Source organism: Lissotriton vulgaris, chromosome 3_1 (assembly GCF_964263255.1).
Source record: "Lissotriton vulgaris chromosome 3_1, aLisVul1.2, whole genome shotgun sequence".
NCBI classification, from domain to species: domain Eukaryota; kingdom Metazoa; phylum Chordata; class Amphibia; order Caudata; family Salamandridae; genus Lissotriton; species Lissotriton vulgaris.
Window position 1 is genome coordinate 172,735,992 of NC_141689.1, and position 22,506 is coordinate 172,758,497.

The following is a 22,506-nucleotide window of genomic DNA, read 5'->3' on the forward strand; positions in this document are numbered from 1 at the left end:
TCTGCATGCTTTTGGGAATGGTCATCTATCGTCGACAGTGGATCCCAAACTTTTCCTTGCAAGCAAAGCCACTTTTAAGGTTGACTCAAAAGGACATTAGTGATCTGGTACCATGGGACACTGACTGCTTGATAGCCTTCCATGAGCTGAGTGAGAGCCTATGTCACGCTCCAGCTCTGGAAATGCCAGATTACAATAAAGCATTTTCCCTCTTCTGCTGTGAGAGAAGGATGTTGTAGTGTTGGCTTATTATTTATTTATTGTTTCGTTCCTCGTGAAGCTTTCCTGGCCTTCACATGGAACAGGAAGAATGTTGTAGTTGAACTAGTGGCGTGCGCTTAGGCATGCAAAGTAAACTTGCTGATATCTAGAATATATACGTTGGTAATGGGACGGTTACGAGCTCTTACGGGGCAGATGCAGAAAGCAGTAAAGTATGCATTGGGGTTACACGTTTTTAATTCTTTCAAAGAAAACAACTTAAAAATGAATCTATTGATGATTATGCTATGGCTCTTCAAAATTTGGCACTTGATTGTAGATTTGGCGTGATTGAAGAAGAACTTATTAGGGACCAAATTGTTATGATTTCTTATGACTCCAATATTCAAGATAGCCTCTGGGTTAATGGAGATAATTCCCTTAACGATGTTCTTGCTGTAGCCCACAAAGGAGAATTGTCAGGTAGATGTGCGAAAGCACTCAAAAGTTCTGAGGTTTCCCAACAAGAGGCATCCTCTAAAGAGACGGTAGCCAGTGTTTTATCTAACAGATTAAAGAGCAATTTAATGAATAAAACAAGTAGTAAAAAGGAAAACACTTCAAATAAAAAAGAGTTTTGTTGTTTCAGGTGTGATAGTAAAAACACCTAGCCAATGACAAAAGATGTCCTGCAATTAAAAGTCGTTGTTCTATATGTGGAAAAGTCGGTCATTTTAGAAAAGTATGTCATGACAGAAAATATAATCGAGTCAAGTGTGTTGAATAAAGTGAACTTAATTCTTATGATGATGACAGTGATCAGGATAACTGTGATGTTTCTAATTCTGGTAGTAGAGTGTTTTCAAACATATCAAGCAACAAACAGTCAAACAAGCCCATGTCTTCTATGTTTATGGGTGGTATAAGTGTTCACATTGCCGCTGATTCTGCTTCACATTTTACAAATATTAATGAATCTGTTTGGGTTGAAAAATGTATCAACAAAATTGGTTCAAGTTTGTTGACTCCTGATATATCCCTGGAGAGTTTTAATGGAGATTCAATTGAATTATTTGTTTTAGGAAACTTCTGTTCAGATTTAAACAAAGAAGTGCGGTTTGCAAAATTTATGTTTATAAATAAGGACCTTCTGTCTGAGGTTGGAAAGATAAAAACATATTAAACATCATTTTAGATCCCAATGGAATTGAGCAAGTTCTAATTTTAGATGAAGGGGAATCTTTAGGAAAGTGTCTACGCAATGATTTTCCAAAAGTATGGCAAAATTGATGGTTTTGAACATTGCATCCATTTGAAACCAGATGCTGTTTCTAAAATACACAAATTAAGGAATATTCCGTTTGCAGTCAGGGAGGAAGTAGCTAGTGAGTTGAATAGACTGGTCTAAGGATGGTGTTATAGAGCCAATTGAGAGTTCTCAATGTATTTCTCCATTGGTCGCTGCTAGGAAGGCCAATGGTTAAATTTGGCTCTGCATTGATTAACGCCATTTAACACCGATATCCAAGTTGATCAATTTCCCATACCTAAAATTAACAAAATGATTTCTAAGATAAGCAAGTTTTTTCAACTATAGACTTGTCGCAGGCTTATCACCAAATTCCTTTATCCGATTCTTGTAAGGATTTCACTGCTTTTGTGTCTCATATTGGTTGTTTCAGATATACTAGTGGCCTCAGCTGCCGCTGTATTTCAGCGCCTTATGCATAACATTTTCGGCCATCTGGATTATGTGTTAGGATTTCAAGATTACATTTTAGTTATGGGGAAGAACAATGATGACCACAAATTTAAAACTTATAGAGGTACTCTCCTTACTAAACAAATTTGGATTAACTGTAGAGTACTCTAAATGCAAGTTTGCTGCTTCTAGTGTAAACTATTTGGGACATGAAATTAGTGCAGTAGGTATACGTCCCAAAGATAAGCTAGTCTCCCCTATAACTGATGCACCTAATCCCAAAAGTAAAGATGATGTGAAATCATTTCTTGGTATGGTGGAGTTTTTCTCGAAATTCCTAAAAAAATTCTCTTTTAGAACTTTTCACATTAGACAACTTCCAACAGCTAAAACAGAATTTGTGTGGTGCAATTCTTGTAAGAAAGAATTTGAAGACATTAAAACTGCTTTTGCTCAATCTCCTGCTCTTCCAGGTTTTGATCCGTGTGGCAAAAATATCATCACTACTGATGCCTGTGCTACTGGTATTGGTGCTGTTTTTTCCCAACTTGATGAGAATGGTAAAGAATTAATTGTAGGGTATGCTTCCAGATCCTTATCTCTTGCTGAGTGTAAATATGCGGTCATTGAACGTGAAGCTTTAGCTTGTGCCTGGTCTTTGAAACATTTTAGAACTTATGTTTCGGGCAAGGATGTTATCATCAAGTGTGATCACAAGCCTTTAGTTAAGGTGGTATCCAATGTTGGTATGATCAATGTTTCTGCCAGATTAGCGAGAATATCTGTGAGACTTTTAGATTATATCTATAAAGTTGTTTATATTCCAGGGAAGGACAATGCCATTTCAGATTTTCTTTCAAGATTCTCAACTCAGCTGGTTGAAAATCAAGATGATCTTATGGATGATGTTCAAGTCGCTTGGTTATGGGACCATGGAATTGATTCGATTCAAAGGTCTGAATGGGACGTAGCTTTAGAGAAAGATGACAATTTGAGGAAAATATGGAGTTTGTAAGTTTTGGATGGCCACGTAAAGTTGAGTTAAAAGAACAAAAAGCATTTTGAGAGGTAAGGAATAAATTGGTTTGTTTAGATGGTAACCTTGTTTGAGATAATAAATTGGTTGCACCTTTTATGGTTAGGGATAAAATAATTTCCTTATGTCATGAAGGCCATCTAGGAATTTATAAAAAGCAAATCCATTATTAAAAGTAAATTTTGGTAGCCAGGTATAGACATCGAAGTAGAGAGAGCAGTTAGATAGTGTGAGTTATGTGCTTCTGCTGACAAGTCTCTTAAAACTTTGAAGCCATCAATGAGTGATTTATTGTGTCCAGAATATCCCTGGCAGAACGTGGCAGTTTATATTATGGGTTCTATTGGTAGCTGAGGAAAATATGTCATCTCTATGATGGATGTGTTCTCTAAATGGCCTGTAATCAAAATCATAAAGAATTTAGACACTAACACCGTAATAAAAGTTATTTGATGAGGTTTTTCTCAATGAAGGTACTCCTGCTTTGATCATCAGCGACATTGGGGTACAATTTACTTCTGATAACATGACCAGTTATTTAAATAAGTGTGGTATTCTCCATAAAACCACTTCTTTATATAACCCGAGTGAACGTGGCTTAATTGAAAGATATAAAAGAGTTTTAAAAGGTGCCATTCAATTGGCCTTAAAACATGATGTTCCTTGGGAGATTCAAGTGTTCAAAACTCTTTGGTCTGATGCTACTAAATTTTCTCCTTTTGAGCTCGTGAGAAGAAGGAAACCCAGATCAAAATGGGTTCCAGGGTGGATAAAAACTCATGGTGAAGTTAATTGGTCCTCTGCAGAGGTCATTGAAAACTTGCATCATAAACATGATGAATACAAAAAATTTTATGGCAAGAAACATAGTTCTCAAAATGTGAATTTGTCAATTGGTCAATGGGTCAGAATTAGGAAACCTGGTTTTGTTCCAAAAGGCACTAGCACATTTTATAGTCCTCAACGTATTGTTCGAATCAAAAAACATGCTGTCATTTTGCAGGATAGAAAATGTTGGAATCTCAAGAGAATTGCTCTGTGCAAACAACCAGTCCTTGGAGTTCCTCATGATGTTGTTCAAAATTCTTCCCGACGAGAAACCAAAGGAAAGAAAACAACCATTGAGGAATCTCAACAAGCATTGGGAAATTTCTTGGAAGATGCAGACAAAAAGAACTCTTTTGGAAAAAGAGTCCTCAAGACGCCACGTGCCCTGCAAGATTTTGTTTGTTACTGATTGGTTTTTTTTAGAAAAAAGAGGGGGAAGTGTAGTGTTGGCTTATTATTTATTACTGTTCCGTTTCTCGTGAAGCTTTCCTGGCTTTCACGTGGCGTGCGCTTAGGCATGCAAAGTAAACGTGTTGATATTTACAATATATATATATATACGTTGGTAATGGGACGGTTAGGAGCTCTTACCGGGCAGACGCAGAAAGGCGTTTGAACCTGGAAGCTACCTCGTCTTCGTCTGGATCCTTTGCTTGAATAAAGTTACATTTCTTAACCTAACTACGTGTCAGTTTCTCTACAGATGTGCATTAGCGGTCCTAGTGCAGACACTTGGAGGAGCTTGTAGGCCAGTGGCTTACTTTTCAGCTACTTTAGAACCTGTAGCTTCTGCGTTGCCCGGATGCCTTAAATCGTTGCTGCAACAGGTGTCAGCATTGATAGATGTGAAAGCATATTAATGGGTCACCCGCTTATTGTGTATGTGCCACATTCAGTAGAACTGTTAATGGCAAGGACAAAGACACAACATCTAACAAACAATAGGCTTACAAAGTATGAACAAGTCATATTAGCTTCTGAAAATTGTACTTTAAAGAGCTGTACTACTTTGAACCCCGCTACATTGTTTCCTCTTCCACAAGAGACCTGACATTGTTGATGAACCTGATTTGATCCTTTTTGTAGATGGTTCATGCCTAAGAGACAGTGAAGGGTGTCTGAGAGCAGCTTTTGCTGTATGTACTATTGTGGAGGTGGTCGAAGCTGCCCGTTTGAACAGAGTATATTCTGCTCAAGTGGCCATAATTGCTGCTCTGACACGTGTCTGTAGCATTGCACATGGAGTTCGAGTAACTATCTATACAGACAGTCAATATGGGTTTAAAGTGGTTCACAACTTCGGACAGTTATGGTCTCAATGGGGATTTTTAACGTCATCAGGATCCCCTATCCAAAATGGAGAATATGTATGTCAGTTATTAGAGGCCTTACAGAGACCCAAACCCATAGCAGTAGTGAAATGTGCAGCTCATAGGAAAGGAGAAGATTTTGTCACCAAGTGTAATACCTATGCTGACAAAATAGCTTGTTTTTGTGCACTATATGTTTGCATTTTCAATGGAGGATATGTAGGAGAAAGTGCAAAAGAGACCGAGCTCAACATGATGTTGGATGTGGCTCATGCATGGGATGAGGTGAAGCGGCTGCAGGATGAGGTCTCAGAGGAGGAAGCTGCTTCATGGGTAAGAGCAGGCTGCAAAAAGAGAGATGATGGCATTTGGATATCAACAGATGAAAGAGCAGTGTTACCTAACTGTTTATTGAGCCCAATGGCAAGGCAGATTCACAGAGCAGTTAATCTTGGAAGAGATGCCAAGGTACGAGTGTTTAGGCAAACGTGGTTTAATCCCCGATTTCATGTGCATGCTGAAGCAGTCTGTCATCTGTGTGTTACACGTCAACAAATGAATGTGGGAAAAAGAACTGTGTTTGCGATGAGTCACATTGGAAGATCAGGAGGTCCTTTCAATAGGATAAAGTTGGATTTTATTGAGTTGCCAAGATGCAATAGGCTGTGATATGTCTTGGTGGTGGTGTGTATCTTTTCACGTTGGGTTGAGGCATATCCGACTAGACGATGTGACAGTCTCACAGTGGCAAAACTGCTTTTAAGGGAACTGATACAGAGATTCAGATTTCCGACCTCGGTGGAGACAGATAGAGGAATACACTTCCATAGCCAACTTATGGAATTATTGTGTGCAGCTTTCAAAATTGACCAAAAATTGCATTGCAACTACAGGCCTGAGGCTTCTGGTCTTGTGGAACAAATAAATGGCACAATCAAGATGAGAGTGTCAAAGGTGTGTTTGTCAACTTCATTGGAATGGCCTGATGCCTTGCCACTGGTGTTGACGAGTCTGCGTAGTACACCTGATAGAAGAACAGGGCTCTCTACCCACGAAATATTGATGGGTAGAGCTATGCGACTGCCTATGGTGCCAGCTACAGCATTGATAAACATCACAGATGATTTGGTTATGGATTATTGTAAGGGACTGTCTGATGTGGTTACTTCTGTGTCCCACCAGGTCGAGGCTGCGACTGCATCCACCTCAAGAGAAGTGCTACATGATCTTGTATTGTGGTGTATGGGCCTCTTTCTCCATGCATGTTAAGCTAGCATGGCTTATTAGGAGTTTAAACGCCATTTTTCCTTTTGCTGCTTTTTTGCACTCGACACTGCTTAGCTGTTTTTGCAGTTAGCTCAAACGAAGGTCTATACATGAGAAAAGGTTTGTTTTTTGACATCTCTAGACATACATCGTGTCCCCAGTCTGTACAGTGAGTGCTGAGCCACCAAGGTTATCGTAACGTGCGAGCTGTTTATCGTCATAACCGTGTAACACATTCTAGACATAACAATTTGGCAGCTGCAAGTCAAGTAGGATTCTGGCGCCTTTATCAAGCACACTTGCCAGAAATGAACACACTTGGAAAATTTCAGGCCTGCAGAGAGACTAACCGATCCTGATGTAATTTACACTTACTGAGTAGACAGGTAAATGGGGTCCCCCTAAGAAAGCTCAAGAGACCTTCAATACTTTTATAATACATAGTTCCTAGATAGGGAGGGTGCTTAAAATAGGTGCTTTTTATCACCTGTTTGCACTATTATTATAATATGATTCCTCCTTTTGTATTTTATGGAATTGTAACCATGCTGACCATAATATTCTTAATCATATGTATGCTTATGTTGATTAAAATACTGCACTTGAGATCACGTCGTTAAAATAAACATTTTAACCTTACCGTGTCTCTATTTTACTCCTGTTGTGGACTGGTATGAACGTATAACAAAAGAGTGTTCACACTTCCCACCATTCCGGAGATGGTCCTTGTTAGAACTGGGGTCTCTAGTTGGCAGAGATAGATACCACTGTCCAAATAGGGACCCTTGATTCTAGCAGGGTAAGGAGGAAACCCTCTGAGATAACCACTGCTCACCCCTTGGTAGCTTGGCATGAGCAGTCAAGGCTTATCAAAGGCAATGTGTAAAAGTATTTGTACCAACACGCACAGTAACACAGTGAAAACACCACAAACTGACTCCACAACAGTTTAGAAAAGGTATTTAATCTAAACTACACAAGACCAAAATGACAAAAATCCAACATACACAGTTCAAGAATATGGTTACAAAAGAGTTCTTAAAGTTGTGATAAAATAATCCGCAGTTGTGTGAAAAGTTCACCGTTGCGTCACGTTTAGCCAGCAGTACCTTTAAATGCGACAAAGTTCTAAAACAGAAGCTGGTGCGGTGGAAAACAAGCGATGCGTCACTTCTGAGACCTTGGGGAGGCGATGCGACAACCCTGCTCGATGTAAAATGTAAATGTAAAAAATGTATTGTACTTGTATAGCGCACAGCTACCCGGACCGGGTCTCCCGGTGCTTGTACTCATACCGCTAAGGAACCCTTCTTGGCTTTTCTGTTTGAAATGTCCACTCCTGGGCATCCCCAAGGTGAAGCCAGGCATCCCAGCGCTGTTGGGGTCATTGTGGAGATTAAGTAAGCTATTGCCCAGAGTTGCAGCGTGGGACCCATGATTAGATATGCACCGAGGCGAGAAATCAGGTCAGAGGAATTTAGAGCTCAAGACCCAGCAAAGACCGGCCGAGGCGGGAATTGAACCCTGCCCGGGCCAGACCTCTGCATCAGGGTCTGCCGCTCTAACCAATCATAAAATATAGGAGCTCTCATATAGAACTCCACAATAGGAGCCCTCATATATAATTCCACAATAGAACTTATAAGCAAAACACAGACACTAACATACATACTGTCAGGTAACTCCACTCGAAATGAGATGATATGGAAAGCAACTGGAACACCGTAGGTTCTATAAGTTCGTTTTATACGAAGTGGAAACAAAAAGGGAAGCTAAAATAATAAGAAAGCTACTTTAGAAATGTAAACCACCCATTGATAGTCAATATTATAAAATAATGAAAATAGGATCATACATTAGAAGGTATAAGGGTAGAGTACAAATGACTCGAATCTCGCCAAATAACAGCTTACACCATACTAAAATGGCGCTGACTTTGGGGGTCTATTATAAACACGAATAGATATGCGCGAGTTTAAGCTGAGCGGTAAAAACGATACGGCTCGCAGTATGCATAAAATACGGTCGAAAATAAAAAAGTAAACAATAATTACCAAGAAGTCATCTAAAAAATAATCCAGCGTGGAGCAATAAAAATAACTATAATAACAAATCACACAATAAGAATAGGAGCGCATAATAAAAGAACGAAGGTTAATTTATAAACGTCCCACATGTAACCAAACAAAGTTACACACCATATCAAGATGGCGCCGACATTAGAGCCCAATAGCCAAACAAACCTAGGCATGCGCGAGCTACAGCTGAGCTCAGCTGAGCGCAATTGAGAACCGGCCCGCATTATAAAAACAACACGCTTACAGCGTGTGTCCGTAGAGGGAGAATAACGCGGCAGAGGCACTACGAAACCCGTAAAGAGGTAAGCGGAGGCGGGAGGCTTCTTCTTTTTTAGGGTCCGCGAAGTTAGAGGGAAAGGGAAGGGCTCTAGATTGGAGGCAGGGAAAAAACCCCCGTAGAAAGCACTGAGTAATACGAAGTGAAACAGTATGGCGACCATCCTGAGAACCTATACTAATAAGCGGAAAGGCTGTGGCAATATAAGACGTGTCAGGATACTATCATGTAGATAAACACTATTACCATCGATAGGTTATGCAGTATTATAAAGGACTCTGTCAGATAATCTGCCCTTAGTGAATATAGGGAAATGAGCAAACAGAGTGCTGATTAGAGCAGCCATAGGGTCTGAAAGATTAAGGTGGTATATATAACGGGCAAAACAGGACTGGAGGTTTGCAGTAGTCCAACAGATACTAAAACTAGCACTATTTGATGGCATTAAATAGAAAAAGATTAGAAGACCATAAATTGATAGCATTTTTGTTTACTTATAGGACATATCCAGTCCCTAAACGAGAGAAAATAATCCCTATATGCCCGTTCACGAGAACTTTTTAACTCACATAAAGGTAAGAAGCGAGGAGATCTGCTACCAAAAACAGGCAGAGTACTGTACAGGGACAATGGCTAACTATAATCTGTTTGCCTACGCAGATATCGTCCAAAAAAGATTTTTTTTTTAAGGATTCCAACTCATGGAGGTGTCCTAAATCATCCTGATTGTTGAAGAACAGAAAGACTCACTGATTTTGAGGAGTGGCATTAACCCTTAGGTAAATAGAGGGGAGGAGGAAAGACCCTTTAAATCGAAATAAAGTAGTTATAAAAAATCAATGAAAGTCAACTCTCATCCCACAGGTATATTAAAAAAAACTGCACAGCCTTAGTCCGAAGAAGGTGCACGGACGGCTATCTTCTCCCCAAGGGTTTTGGCCACCAGAGAAATGGGGTAAGAGTGATACAATGATGAATGACAGCCCAATAAGAGGATAGTAGTGTGAATGATACAATGAGCATGAGGTAACTTGAATGCCCCTTGTAGCCTCCTTTTACTTCCACACTAAAAAGAAACGGAGGGTACAACCGAAAACCACAGGAGTCATGTGAATCATAAAGGGCCAACAAATCGGTTGTAATATGAACTCTATATAGAATGAGAAGGCAACTATTTGATTAGCTATGTATCTGATGAAAAATATCCAGAACCATAAATTGATCTAACTGGTATAGCCTGTACAAATACATCACCTATCACTAAAGTAAACAGTAGTAGTGATTGTTGAAATGGGGGACAATAACCAAGATGTTGAAGAATAGGTACTTTGTAACATACCCCCAAAAAATTGATATTGTTTCATTCTCCGTATATCCCCACAGAGACTTTTAAATATACATCCACAAGCCGGTGACCCCAAAGAGACAGCAGGTTCTGATGAAGGTGTTACAACATCGAGTAGTATAACACCGAAACGCGTCAACGCATTTGTTACTAAATCCAAACAAGGCCAAGGGAGTAACAGATGTTAATGTATTTTTAATACTGTCTACCATCCCACCAGTATCTGAGAAAGGGCCAGTGGATTCAGAAAAGTGGCAGGAGTATCCTAAGGCCACAGTGTTAGGGGGTTTGTGAATAGGATTTATTTGTTTCTATATTGTATCTGTGATGATTCTTCTTCTCCTGTGTTGCATAATTTTCATTTATTGTGATATTGTTTTTCTTGTGCAATCTGTGATGATTATTCTTCTCCTGTGTTGCATAATTTTTATTTGACTGCGATATTGTTTTCCTTGTGAAATGAACTGTTATTTATTTGTCTAAATTTTACTGTACCTGTTCAAAGATTTGTCTCTGAACTTTTAATTGATTTCTGTGTAAGTTTGTGTAACCAGAGGTTTTTTACTTTATAATAAAGTAAACAGACTGTGAACGTTCACTTTTTAGTGTGGAACTCTTGAACTATTGTTCCCCGTTGTTGGGGAATTATTGCCCGTGTTAGAATAGCATAATGAATGATCGCATGAATGGTTAGAATCTATACAGCAATATAGCAAACAACTGCTATAGTGCCATAGTACATTCCCAGGGATTTCCCTCTGACCTAGCTCTAACCATTGAGCCACACTTCTCCAATGTAGCGGGCATGTTGAGTTGACTACAGTCTGTACGGGGAGGGATGCGATACCTTGTATGGATTCCGGTGCAGAGGTTCCGTAGTGAAAAATCGAGCAACGGCACAATGCGATGATCTTTGGGGCTGCGACAATCTCCGGGGCGACAATGCATGGTCCAGCGGCTATCTTCCTCTCGCAGCTCTACGATGCAATGGATCTGCGACAATGTTCACAGCGACGTGATGCGGTCCGCAAGCCAGCGATGCGACGATCCCACCCAGTGACGTCAGGCTCTGCGACGATACTCGCAGCGATGGTAAACTTCCGGCAATGGACTGGTGCATCCCGCAAACGAAGGATGCGACGACTCTGGCAGCAGCAACCGTTGCTGCGGCGATCTCGGCCTTCGTAGCGGGGGGAACTTCCTCGCACTGACGGTGATGCGCTCCTCAAGCAAGCGATGCAAGAAAACTTGCAGAAAGTCTTTCAAATGTTCGAGTCCAGATTCCCAACACATGTACAACTTCCAGAGGCACCACAATTGGCCCAGGCACTCTAGGAAGGACAGACCTCTCTCAGCAGAGTTCAGGGAAGCTGTGGGTGAAGTCCTTTTGTTCCTGGGACTTCTTAACAGGGAGTCATCTTGTCTCAGGCCCTTGGAGATTCCTTCAAGCAAGGGGACACAGCACAACGCAAAGTCCCTCCCATTTCCTTGGCAGCAAATCCAAAGCAGGTCAGTCCAGCAGAGAAACAGCAGGACAATCTTCCTTCTTCAGTTTCAGCTTTCTCCTTGGCAGAGGTTCCTTCTTGATTCTAGGATGATCTAATTTTCTGTAGTCAGGGGTCCTGTGCTTATACCCCTACAAATCTTTGATCCCTTTGTCTTGGAGGGCTCTTAGCCCGGTCTGAACCAGTTCTGGGTATTCCTTGAGCACTTTGTTTTCCTGACCTCTCCTTTCCTTCCAGGGAGAGCGGCAGGGTCGTCAGTCGCCCAACAGGAGGTGGAGCCAGCATTGTGGGAGGCAGGCACAGCCCTATTCAGTCCCAGGTGCTATCCCATCCCACCACTCAAGATCCAGATGCAGTCATTCAGCCTAGGGCTGACTCCGCCAACCTACTGGGGGCTCCCAGCCTCTGTCACTCTCAAACAGGCAGTCAATTCAGAAACAGGCCAAGGCCCACAGAAAGGTCAGACAAGAGAACAGCAACTTTCTAAAAGTACTGTTCTCAAACACAGGATTTAAAAACAATCATTCCTAAAAGATGTGTTATTAAATCCTGAGTTCAGGGATACCAGACTTTTATGTCCTATCTTGCTCCTATGGGAAGATATGCTGGTAGCCACGGTAGCCAGGATTCCCCATGATAGCCTATGGGGCAAGATGGCCTTACAATAGTGAAAAACGAAAATGGCTGTAATTCACTACCAGAGCATGTCACCTGCACTGGTACATGCTCTACCTTTCACGTACACTGCACCCTGCCCAAGGGGGTTACCAATGTGTACAGAAAGGGAAGGGTTAGGCCTGGCAAGTGGGGAATCTGACCAGGAGGACACGGCAGTTCACAGACTGCACACAGGCCCGAGACATCATTTTAGGGCTACTCATGTAGATGGCACAATCAGTGCTGCAGGCCCACTAGTAGCATTTGTTATCACCTGCCCTGGCACCCTCAGTGCACTTAACTAGAGACTTCTTGGTGACACAAATATGCCAATCATGGATAACCAATCAAAATAACAATTAACACAGGGAGCACTTGCACTTTGACACTGAACAACAGTGGCAAAGTGCCCAAAGCATCTAAACCAGCAAAAACGAAATCCAGCACAGCATCAAAAATACAGGAGGTAGAGGCAAAAAGATAGGGGGAAACCACGCCAAAGATGCTATGTCTAACAGTCCTTAGTCGCATGTTCTAGGTTGTCTACTTATTGGTTTCTTTGCTATAATACGAAGAGCTAATGTCACACTGATTGCTAGTCTGGTAGGGGATTTTGGGTACTAAGGTGAGTTTTGGCACACCCTAATGCACTGAGTTCCTAAGTCTCTATGCACAGTTCTGTGTCTGAGCAGAATCGCTGAAACAATCTAAGCCCTTGTGACTGGGTGCTTGTCCGAAAGCACGTGATGACGAGCTGCCTTGATGTTCACTGGTGAGGTCCATACCAGGTGCGACTGGTTGCAAGTACAGCAGTGAAGTGTGGAGGATTGCCAAACTGGATACACGCTTCACATACCCAGAACCTGTGGAGGACACAACTCCTCTTGTTCTGAGAAGTGCAATCGAGAATGCAACAGAAACAGAAAGAACAAGCCTGATTGTGAGAACTCTTGATGAAGTGGAACAATCACCCAAGCAAGAAAGAATAAATGAAACAGTTCCCAAAGTGAATTCAGACTCAGGGATAGACGATATTGTGGAAGTGATGCAGAGCAGAGTGAACAGCCTGGTGCAGAAGGATCAGATCAAGAGGAAGAGCGGAAAGCAGATGCTGCAATAGCGAAGTGGCAAACAAGGAAAGAAAGGCTGAACTTAAGGCTTGCATCTGAGAAAGATTTAACTCCGATTCCTGAAACATCTGTATCCGATCAAAGTGAAACCGAAGAAAGACCGGATGGTCTAAGATGACCCAGAAGAGAGAGAGTACTGTCTCAAAAGTATGCATCTCCTAAGTGTACGTACCTGGCTGCAGATGCAGAGACCGGAGCGATCTGGGAGGTTGGGGACCAGCACAGTCAGTCACGAGAGAGATCACTCTGACAATTGACCTTTAGTTAATAGTCCCTGGAATTGATGCTTTCAGGATCCTGATTCTGACAGTTCCTGATCCTCCAAGGCTAAGTAGGTTATGCTTTTTGATCCTTAACTAAGTTGCTTTCCCTACTTTTGGTCGACAGCCAACTGCACATGACACGGGAGAAATCTGTGCTGAAATACTACAGCTTGTTCTTGCTATGCTTGTATCAAATATCATAAATGATGAAGAGTGAACTGTAAAATAAATCTCATTAGCTTTATAAGGGGATAATCTAGTGCCAAAGAGGAAGAAGACAAAAATTAGGGACTTTCAATAGCGAGAAGAATTGAGGGTTAGGGCTGACTACATCTCTTCAATAGGTTTAGTATTGTTGAACTGGACATTGGTAAAAACTAAATTCCAATGGATTAACACCTTGGCTGCTAGGCGCTTTCCCCCTCCTGTGCTGATATTTTATCACTCCCATTGTTCATGACGAGCTCAGCTCGTCATCAGCACAGCTCAACTGTGCATCATGACGAGCTGAGCTCGTCATGAGCATCGAAAGGGTTAAGGGACATTGCAAATAATACAAATAAAGAACACCAAAAACTTTTTTAAATTCAGTTACGTTTCAAATCAAATCAGTGATTCAAAATGGAGGCCGAGAAGTAAGGACGCAAGCAGAAATGCATAATTGGTACCCTTATTGTTGTGGTGCCTATTGTCATAGCTCTGGTGATTGTTACATCTGTGGTTGGGTCTCATGATGCTGAGAAGAATGAAATGACACCAACCCCATCTACTGCAGACATAGAAGAGGGTGCATCAGCCAAGGATAGAGATATGATTAGGGAAACTAGTTGGATGCTACACGCAGATTTGTCAAAAGGAGATTTTACATTGAATGCATATGCTCGTTTATTGTATGAATATGTGGACACAATGGAAGCGAAAGATTGTTATGTGAGTAATCAACTGCCAGCATCAGTCAAAGAGGGCATCCAATATCATCACTTACCTTGGACGTATGGCATCGCATGTAGTGTGTTGCTGAGCATGTTTTATAGTAAGGCCCATTGTGAGTACTATTTCATCAAATTATGATGTGGTACTCTCAGAAGTCCCAGTTCTAAAGTAGATGAAAAAGAATTATTACTACAAGGAGAATGTCTACGTATGTTGTGCCTACTATTACGTTAGATACATCATATGCTCATAGACACAATTTGCCTTGCATGTTGACTGATATTGAAAAGAAATTTGTAGATCAGATAGAGGATTGACTCAGACAGACCTTATTTATACAGAAGGGAGATATGCACTTAATGGAAGGATCCGGTTCCCCCCACAAGAGAAAGCTGGCTCAAAGTTGCTTTATGTATGGCTAGCTTAGATCAAGAGGATTCCCCTGATAACATCTGGCTTCCTCTGTTAATATGGGGTCGTCACCTGCACTTGATAAACAGTTAACAAACTTGCATACCCTGAAGCGTCCAATGAGTATACCAGTCCCAGGGATCAAAAGGAAGGCCGTGATGGGCCAGACAAACGCAGTAAGTCGAGTGGCGCCCAGTTAAGTGTAATCGACTTGTTAAATCTTCCGGAGTCTTTGGTGAGATGAGGATAATAAATAAATAAGTAAATACATTTAAATAAAAAAAGAGACTGTCCGCCGCTCTCGGAAAAGCGCTGAAGTGCTTAAGGAGCTATGAAGGTGCGTGGGGTGGACGTAACCATAGCACTGTCCCACCATCGGGTCTCGCTTCCCACAGTGCTTCCAGCGGCCCATGTCTGTTTCTAGCCTGGCTTTTCCACTGCTGCGCTTTGCCGTGGGGGGGCCCGCACTGGTGGGGCGATTTGTCTACAAACACTGAATTAATCGAACCATGCCACTAGTGTTAGCCGTAATAGATGTTGGCCTGCCCACCACATGGCTGGCACGTTGAAACCCCCCTCAGTTGGCAAAGGAGGCTGTGACCATTGTCTAATAAATACATGTTCAAAGCTGTATTGTGGCCCCCTTACCGATCTTCAGGTAATAAAATACATCAATGTCTCTTGGAGAGTCCCTACCTGTACACGCTGCGCCCAGTGGAGTAACAAGGGGGGCATATACTTGTCAGCCCCCCACACGTGTTAGCATTTTGGAATGGAAAATGGTGAGATTTAAACAACAAGCACTGAAAATGCAATAGGTGTCGCCTTTAATTTAGTTAAAGCCTTTTGCTGTGCTATACAATACCATTAGCAAAGCAAATGGCTTTAACTTAATCAAAGACTAGACTAGACCTATTTCATTTTCAATGCTTGTTGTATTATGCACAGGACAGCGAATTCAGACTTCTAGATTTTCGGAGGAGAGGGAGCATCCTGAGGGCGAGCTCCATATCCTTAAGCTATTTTGACCCATTTGACGTGAGTACTTTTCCTAATGAAAAAGGATTTAGATTCCGCCTCCATCTTGGGGTGTATCTTGCTTATTGAATTTATTACTTTGTGCCTTTTATGCCGAATTAATTATATGCAAAGATTTGGCTCTGTATTGATTTGTATGTACTTACATTCGTTGATTTTCCGATGTGTGTATATCCAGTTATTTTTAGCCTCATAATAAAATCCATAAACTAGAATTCAGAGTCTGTGGTCCTTTGAGTATGACTAAATTGTAAGTATAATCTTGAAGTGTTTATTCACCTCGACAACTTTCAGCAGGCAAATAAAAGAACATCAGTGCAAAATTAGGAAGGTAAGGCAAGGTCTGACGTAAGCGTAATCAGGTGTGTTCCCTTCTCCAATTTAGGGAAGAACTGGAGGCACCCCATCACAACAAAGTAACAGCCCACCTTCACTCTTGAATCTCAGCTCCTCCACCCTCAGTTTCTCATTGACTGAATGACTGCCTTTCATTCGGTACAGTATTCCAATGCCAGTCAGCTAGGTTCATGCTAAACAAATACCACATTAAGATCGAAGGAGTGAACATGAGATTTTGAGCTGTCTATTGCTATCTAGAAGAAATCAACATCCAAGATGGTGCAGCACCAGACGAGGTGGCAGAAAATCTAATGAAGAGAGGGAAATGAAGTGTGAAAGGGTATTGCCACGTTCAATATTACTGAGTCTGTGTTTCCTGTTTAGGTCTGCAAGTGACCATTTCTCCTTAACTGTTGGCACCTTACTATTGGCTCCCAGCTAAATGTTACTTATAAGTGACGGTAATCACAGCAGAGATGCACAGAACTTGTTCCTGAGATGTTGATGTACCAGTCAAGACATGACAAATACTACTCAATTTTGCAAACACCACTGTAGTAATTTGGGACAAAAAAAAGATGTTGGTTCTCTATATCACATGAAACATATTGCGTGGCACAAATATATTATAGCAATACCAAGGTATAATTCCTCGATATTATCATTAAATGTGGAGATGGGGCTCTGCAGGTGGAACTCAACACAAAACCGACCGATAAAAACTCCCTCCTGCAAAATACAAGGAATCACCCCCGATCTCAAAAAGACAATATCCCCTTTGGGGAGTTTTTGAGAGTTCATAGAAATTGCACCACATTAACTGACTTTTATCACCATGCAGAAATCATGAAAACAAAATTGAAAGCTAGGGGATACCCTAACAAATTAATTAAAAACTCCCTAAAGAGGGCGAGATTTTATGACAGGGATAGCCATTTAGATCTCAATAAAAAGAAAGAAAATAAAATGTCAGGAGGAAGATTGGTGTTTGTGAACCAATACTCACATATTAGTAACCAAATTAAGAATATTGTTAATCGCAATTGGAAAATTTTGAATTATGACAATGACATCCAATTGCAAAAACCTTTATTTTCCTTTAGGTGAAATAAAACAATAAGAAATTCATTAGTCAGAACTTTTAAAGAAACAGGTACCAAGCAAAACACTTTGAGTGGTGAGTCTGCGAAAGGCAATTACAAATGTGGCACTTGCTCCATCTGTCCACACTGTCTGGAAGGCAAGAACTTAGTTTTTTCAGGCAAAAATTTGATAGCCACCACACTTAATATTTGCCGCAGTAAGAATGTGGTATATTTATTAATATGCCCCTGTGGTCTGGGATATGTTGGCGAAACGAGCAGAGAATTGCGCACATGTATCCTAGAACATAAATCATCAATCAGGACAAACAAGCTGAATGCCCCCTTAACGGATCATTTTAATAAAGAGAACCATGATTGCAACGATCTGACATGGTTCATTTTAGAAAAAATAACGATCAATAGACGGGGTGGCGACATTGACCAACAAAGGAATCGGAGAGAGCAATGGTACATGTGCCACCTTAACACGGTCGAAGGGGGTTTAAACTCAAGAGAAGATTGGGTCAAGATTATACAGATGTAAAAAATATTGGAATAGAGAGGAGTCGCATGGATTAGGAAAAATATAACAGGCAATAAGAGGCGCAATTTGAGAGTGAGCATTAAGCAATAAGCTGTCAAGTTTAGAAGACAGTCATCTAGGTATTATTGCAATCTGCTCGGTAGGTAACATGCCACCTACTTTACCTCCATCAATTAGTATATTTATAAATCTATGATTGATACCCGAGTTAATAATCAGCTTGAAATTGCATATAGGATTCAGCTGTATTTATAGCCTGGATCCTGACTGTTATTTATCTCGATGTCACACACTGTATTATCAGATTACTGAGGAGGAGTTAGCCAGAGGTGAGTGGGCTCTAGTTGTTTAGCATACGATCCCATCGTGTGGAATGACAGTGTAGCGCACTATATCAGATTCAGATAAGAGATCAAACCCAGTTTCAATAATATTCAGGGCAGTGTCTGTGGTTTCCATGGATACAAGAATAATAAAGTTTCGAGGAGGGTGAAGCCTATTGCTGTTGGGCATCCGAACCTTACGCTTTTCAACACATGAGAGAGGACAAGATATACAAAATTGAAACGAAAGAGGACACGTGGTCCTCGTATACAATGGGCTTCAAGATCACCCGCAGGGAGCCGATACTCGGTTCTTGAGGGTAGGCACATGACAGCAGAAGCCAATCAGAGCGCGAGTTTTAAAAAAGTAAATAGGAGCCCGGTACTCGAGGACGCGTTACTCCGGTGAGAAAGCAAACAAGCTGAAGCTGGCGTCTAGATTTGCCGTCGCCTCGAGGAAGGTATGCCATATTCCTTCTCCTAGGACAATTAGTATAGACATAGGATGTCAGCAAGAAAATGGGGGGCATGTATTTATTACTGTCTTTTTCGATTGTTTTAGAGGAGATCGACCATCCGATTATCGGGGGCACAGAACATACTACGTGGTCTACATTTAAAGTGCAGCCATTAAAATAAGCGCTCCATATTAAAACCACGAAACTGAACTCAAGGTAATTCAAGGTGTGGCTTAGGTAGTTAAGATAGGGATACTAACTGAGACAGTGCGAGGCGAGGGGCAGATGGGAGCAGAATGCCGCTGGCCGCGCGACACGAAGGGGAGATAACGCGAGACAGCGTCTTAGTGACACATGCCTCGCGAGCAAAACATTATCAGCGCGACGGTCAGGGCGCCGCCCCCTTTTGGAGGTGGCCAATGCAGGGCGAGCAAGTTAGGTGGTGGGCGGTCCTAGGGCCTTTATGTAGGCCAGCCTGGTTCTGTCCTTCCTCTTTCCGCCGCGCTTCGTCCTGGCTACTCTGCGCTGTTCCCGCTGTTACCTCTCGTCGTGTTCCGTCGGTTTCTAAGGTATGTGGCTTCCTACTAGCCTCCCCCCGGCCTGGTCCCTGGATATGAACAGGTTGATGGGGCCCTGTGGTATCGACCACGGGGGGGGGCTGGTGGTTGCCGGTCGTGTTTTAGGCGGAGCGGGGTTGGGATCGTTAGTTGTGGGTAGATCGGTTTAGGAATAGGCCACCGTTAAGAGGGAGGATCCAGCTTAGGGCGCAGAGCGTGTAACTGATCGGCTTCGGATCGCCTCGGTGCTACGGAACCACACGCTGGGGCTTTGCCTTAATTCCGCCACGGACGTTTAAGACCGTAGGTGAGAAAGGTACCATGCGTGGCTTCAGTTAGGAGGGGGGGCTCCGTTAATAGCGGAGCTCCGTGGAAGGGCGCGGACAGGACATGAAGCGGGGCCTACACTTTTGCAGAGCTCACTGCCCTGAACCGTAGCCCTTTGTCAGAAGAGGTAGCAACAAACTTTACAATAGCGCAACGAACGAGAAGCATCAATCGGGACAGGAAGGAAGCGACTTTACGCTTGGACTGGCGTCAAAGTCACACTTGCATAACGTGGGACTCGTGGCTTATATAGCAATTCTACCACCGCAGCCACCCTTCTTAAGCGACGTAAATGTAGCGCTTGTTCAACCTGCTGAGCAATCCTTGAAGGAAAGCCACTTACCCGCGGCTTTCCCGTAGCGCCGGTTGACCGGTCATCTGCAACTACGTGCAGGCAAATTCCCTCGTGCCTTTTATGGTGAAGGTTAGATTGTACACTGCTGCATTCGGGGGCAGAATAAAGGGCCATAAGGTTATTTAATGGATAAGGGCTTGGAAAGAACGTAGTTATTCGTCCTCAGGTTTAATGCACACAAATTTCCATTGCCTGTAAAACGTAGCAGGGCGAGGCTGAGACTAGTACGCCGGTCAAAGGAGGGAAAATGGCGCCCACCCACATGGGTTAATTATTGCTATTGTCCCCACATCGAGCGCGGGTCGCGGACTCATCACGTGCGCCTCTTCCCAACAGGTTAAGGTAAACAGCAGTGCAGCGGATAGGGTTAGCATTGTGCATAGCTCTCCCTGCCATGAAGCGAGTGTGTCTAAATTTGCATGTGGGTATGGCATATTTGGGCGCAAAGTATAAGTCTTTTATGGGCGCGCCGTTGTTACAGGTGTCCGTATTTACAAGTGGTGAATAGTATAATTAGGCCATAAGAGATATTGATCTACATGTATTAGTTGATCGGGTCACGATTGGGGGCTGCACGGGCGTCCCATGTCAGTAAAAGACTGTTTGTCGTTATTGGGAAATGGGTCATACCCTGCCTCGAACTTCAGAGACTGCCTCCCTGTTTACGGTGCGACGTACAACTGCCCTCTGTCATGTTCGCGAAGACATGGGTGCTATCCTTTGGTGGCGTTCCGTTGTGCAGTGACAAACGCGGGTCATAGCTTCATGTGCATAGCCTAGCATAGGCATGGTATATATACATTTAATAAAATCAAAAGGTTTTGCCTAATGTCAGATCTAATACTGAACTCTGTAGGCTGTTTTTATTGCTAATAGCGTTACTCAGTAGAGGTATTTCAAGATTGAGGCCTTACACGTGCCTGCCAAAGAAATCCTAAATGAAATAACAAAATAGACTAAATTTGTATTAAAAAACGAACACCTTACCTTCAGCAGATGAAAAATGTATGAGAACCACCCAAAGCGCACAAACAAGAACTTTGGCCACATTTAAACCCGCTGTGTATAGTTATTCATCTCTGCTATTAACAAGTAACTGATTCGTAGAATCGCTGACGGGCCGAGCTTTCAGTGGCAGGAAGGGACGGGTCACCCAGAGTACTGCCTGCGGATTAACACGAACTTGCTTCCATTTATCTCATCTTGGCTGACGGCGTAGTCGAGGGAGCAGTTCAAATGCGAACCCTTTAGCCAGGCAGCCACCGTACCGAGCAGAGCCAAGTCAGATAACAAGTGCAAACAGCGCCTAAACATTGGCTCTTTAGTCCCATAACTACTGAGACACAGGTTACACACTATTTGCACATTAATTCCAGTGAAACCAAACTCGAGGAAACATGCCTGCTTTCATATTAAGAGTAACCTTGAGACGAGGAGGATTATATATGTTGATTTAATCGTTTACATCGTTTTCGATTAGAATAAAACGGCCAAAACGGGAACAAAGTGTGTGTGAAAGGTTTCAGCCACAACGGTAAATGTTCTGCTCTGTTTTACACTGTAATGGGCGATGTTACAAGGTGGCCACAACTGATTAGTGTGCACCAGGGCACGCTGAGCCAAAGAGGTCATTACAGAATGTAATAGTTTTACAGTGGCCCCTGACAGGCTTCAGACAGAAGCCAAGGCAGCGCAATAAACTGAGGGCTGAAGGCTGTGAGGCAGGTTCCGCAACAGAGAGGAGAATAAATGTTGCAAACAAGAAAACAAAGTTACAAAGAGATCACCAAATAGTTTTTTGGTAAGGTATGTAGGAAAAATGTAACATGAGAAAAGAAAGAATGAGGTAGTAAGAAAATGTAAAGGACGAATGGGAGCATGCAGAAGGTGAGAGTAATGAAGGAAAGAAGGAAGGAAAGAGCAAAGTGAAATGAATGGTCGTTGAAAAGAAAAAATGAAGAGTGAGTGTAAAGATGGATGGCTGAAAAGATGAATAGAATAGGAAAGGATCAGTTGGTACAAGGATGGAAGAAAGGATTGATAGAAAGATGGATAAGTGGATGGAAAGGTGGACACTAGAGTGAAAGGATGAATGGCTAAAATAGTGAAAGGATGACAGATCTTGGAAGGCGGCTTATTCTCCCAATGCTGAGGCAGACGAAATCATAGTTTGTCACCCTGGAATATTTATAAGGCCGTTAAGCACCGGGCTGGCATCCCCTGGAGGGCTGCACTCTCGCAGGGGCGCATGCGTTAGCACTCTCTCGGGGCGGGTGCGTTAGCGGCGCTGGGCTTTCAGTAATGACCTGCTCCCCTTGGCGCTCGTCAGGCGGAGGCCATTTTAGGCGAAGCCTGCTAGGCCTTTCAGCCTCCCCAGACAGTGCAACGCATCCCAGTGTTTGCGATCATGGCGTGCGGGAAATTCGAGTATGGAAACTGAGGGAGAGCTAGATAAGGTGCGATCCGGTGCAAAGGCAAGCAGAAATATTCTTGGTTTAGAGCCAACACAGGGTTTCATCTTCTTGACATGCATTATTG

General features: G+C 42.5%; 1 long non-coding RNA gene across 1 annotated transcript in view; it reads right to left on the minus strand.

Moving 5' to 3' along the window:
• Window positions 1–20,999, minus strand: part of LOC147726165 (uncharacterized) — a 172,127-nt gene extending 151,128 nt beyond the window's left edge. The window contains exons 1-2 of the long non-coding RNA XR_015309418.1: window positions 20,956–20,999; window positions 14,584–14,694 (exon numbers count right to left, since the gene is read on the minus strand). This is a non-coding gene — a long non-coding RNA (uncharacterized LOC147726165). The remainder of the gene's footprint in view (window positions 1–14,583; window positions 14,695–20,955) is intronic.
• Between the last annotated feature and the right edge of the window lie 1,507 nt (window positions 21,000–22,506).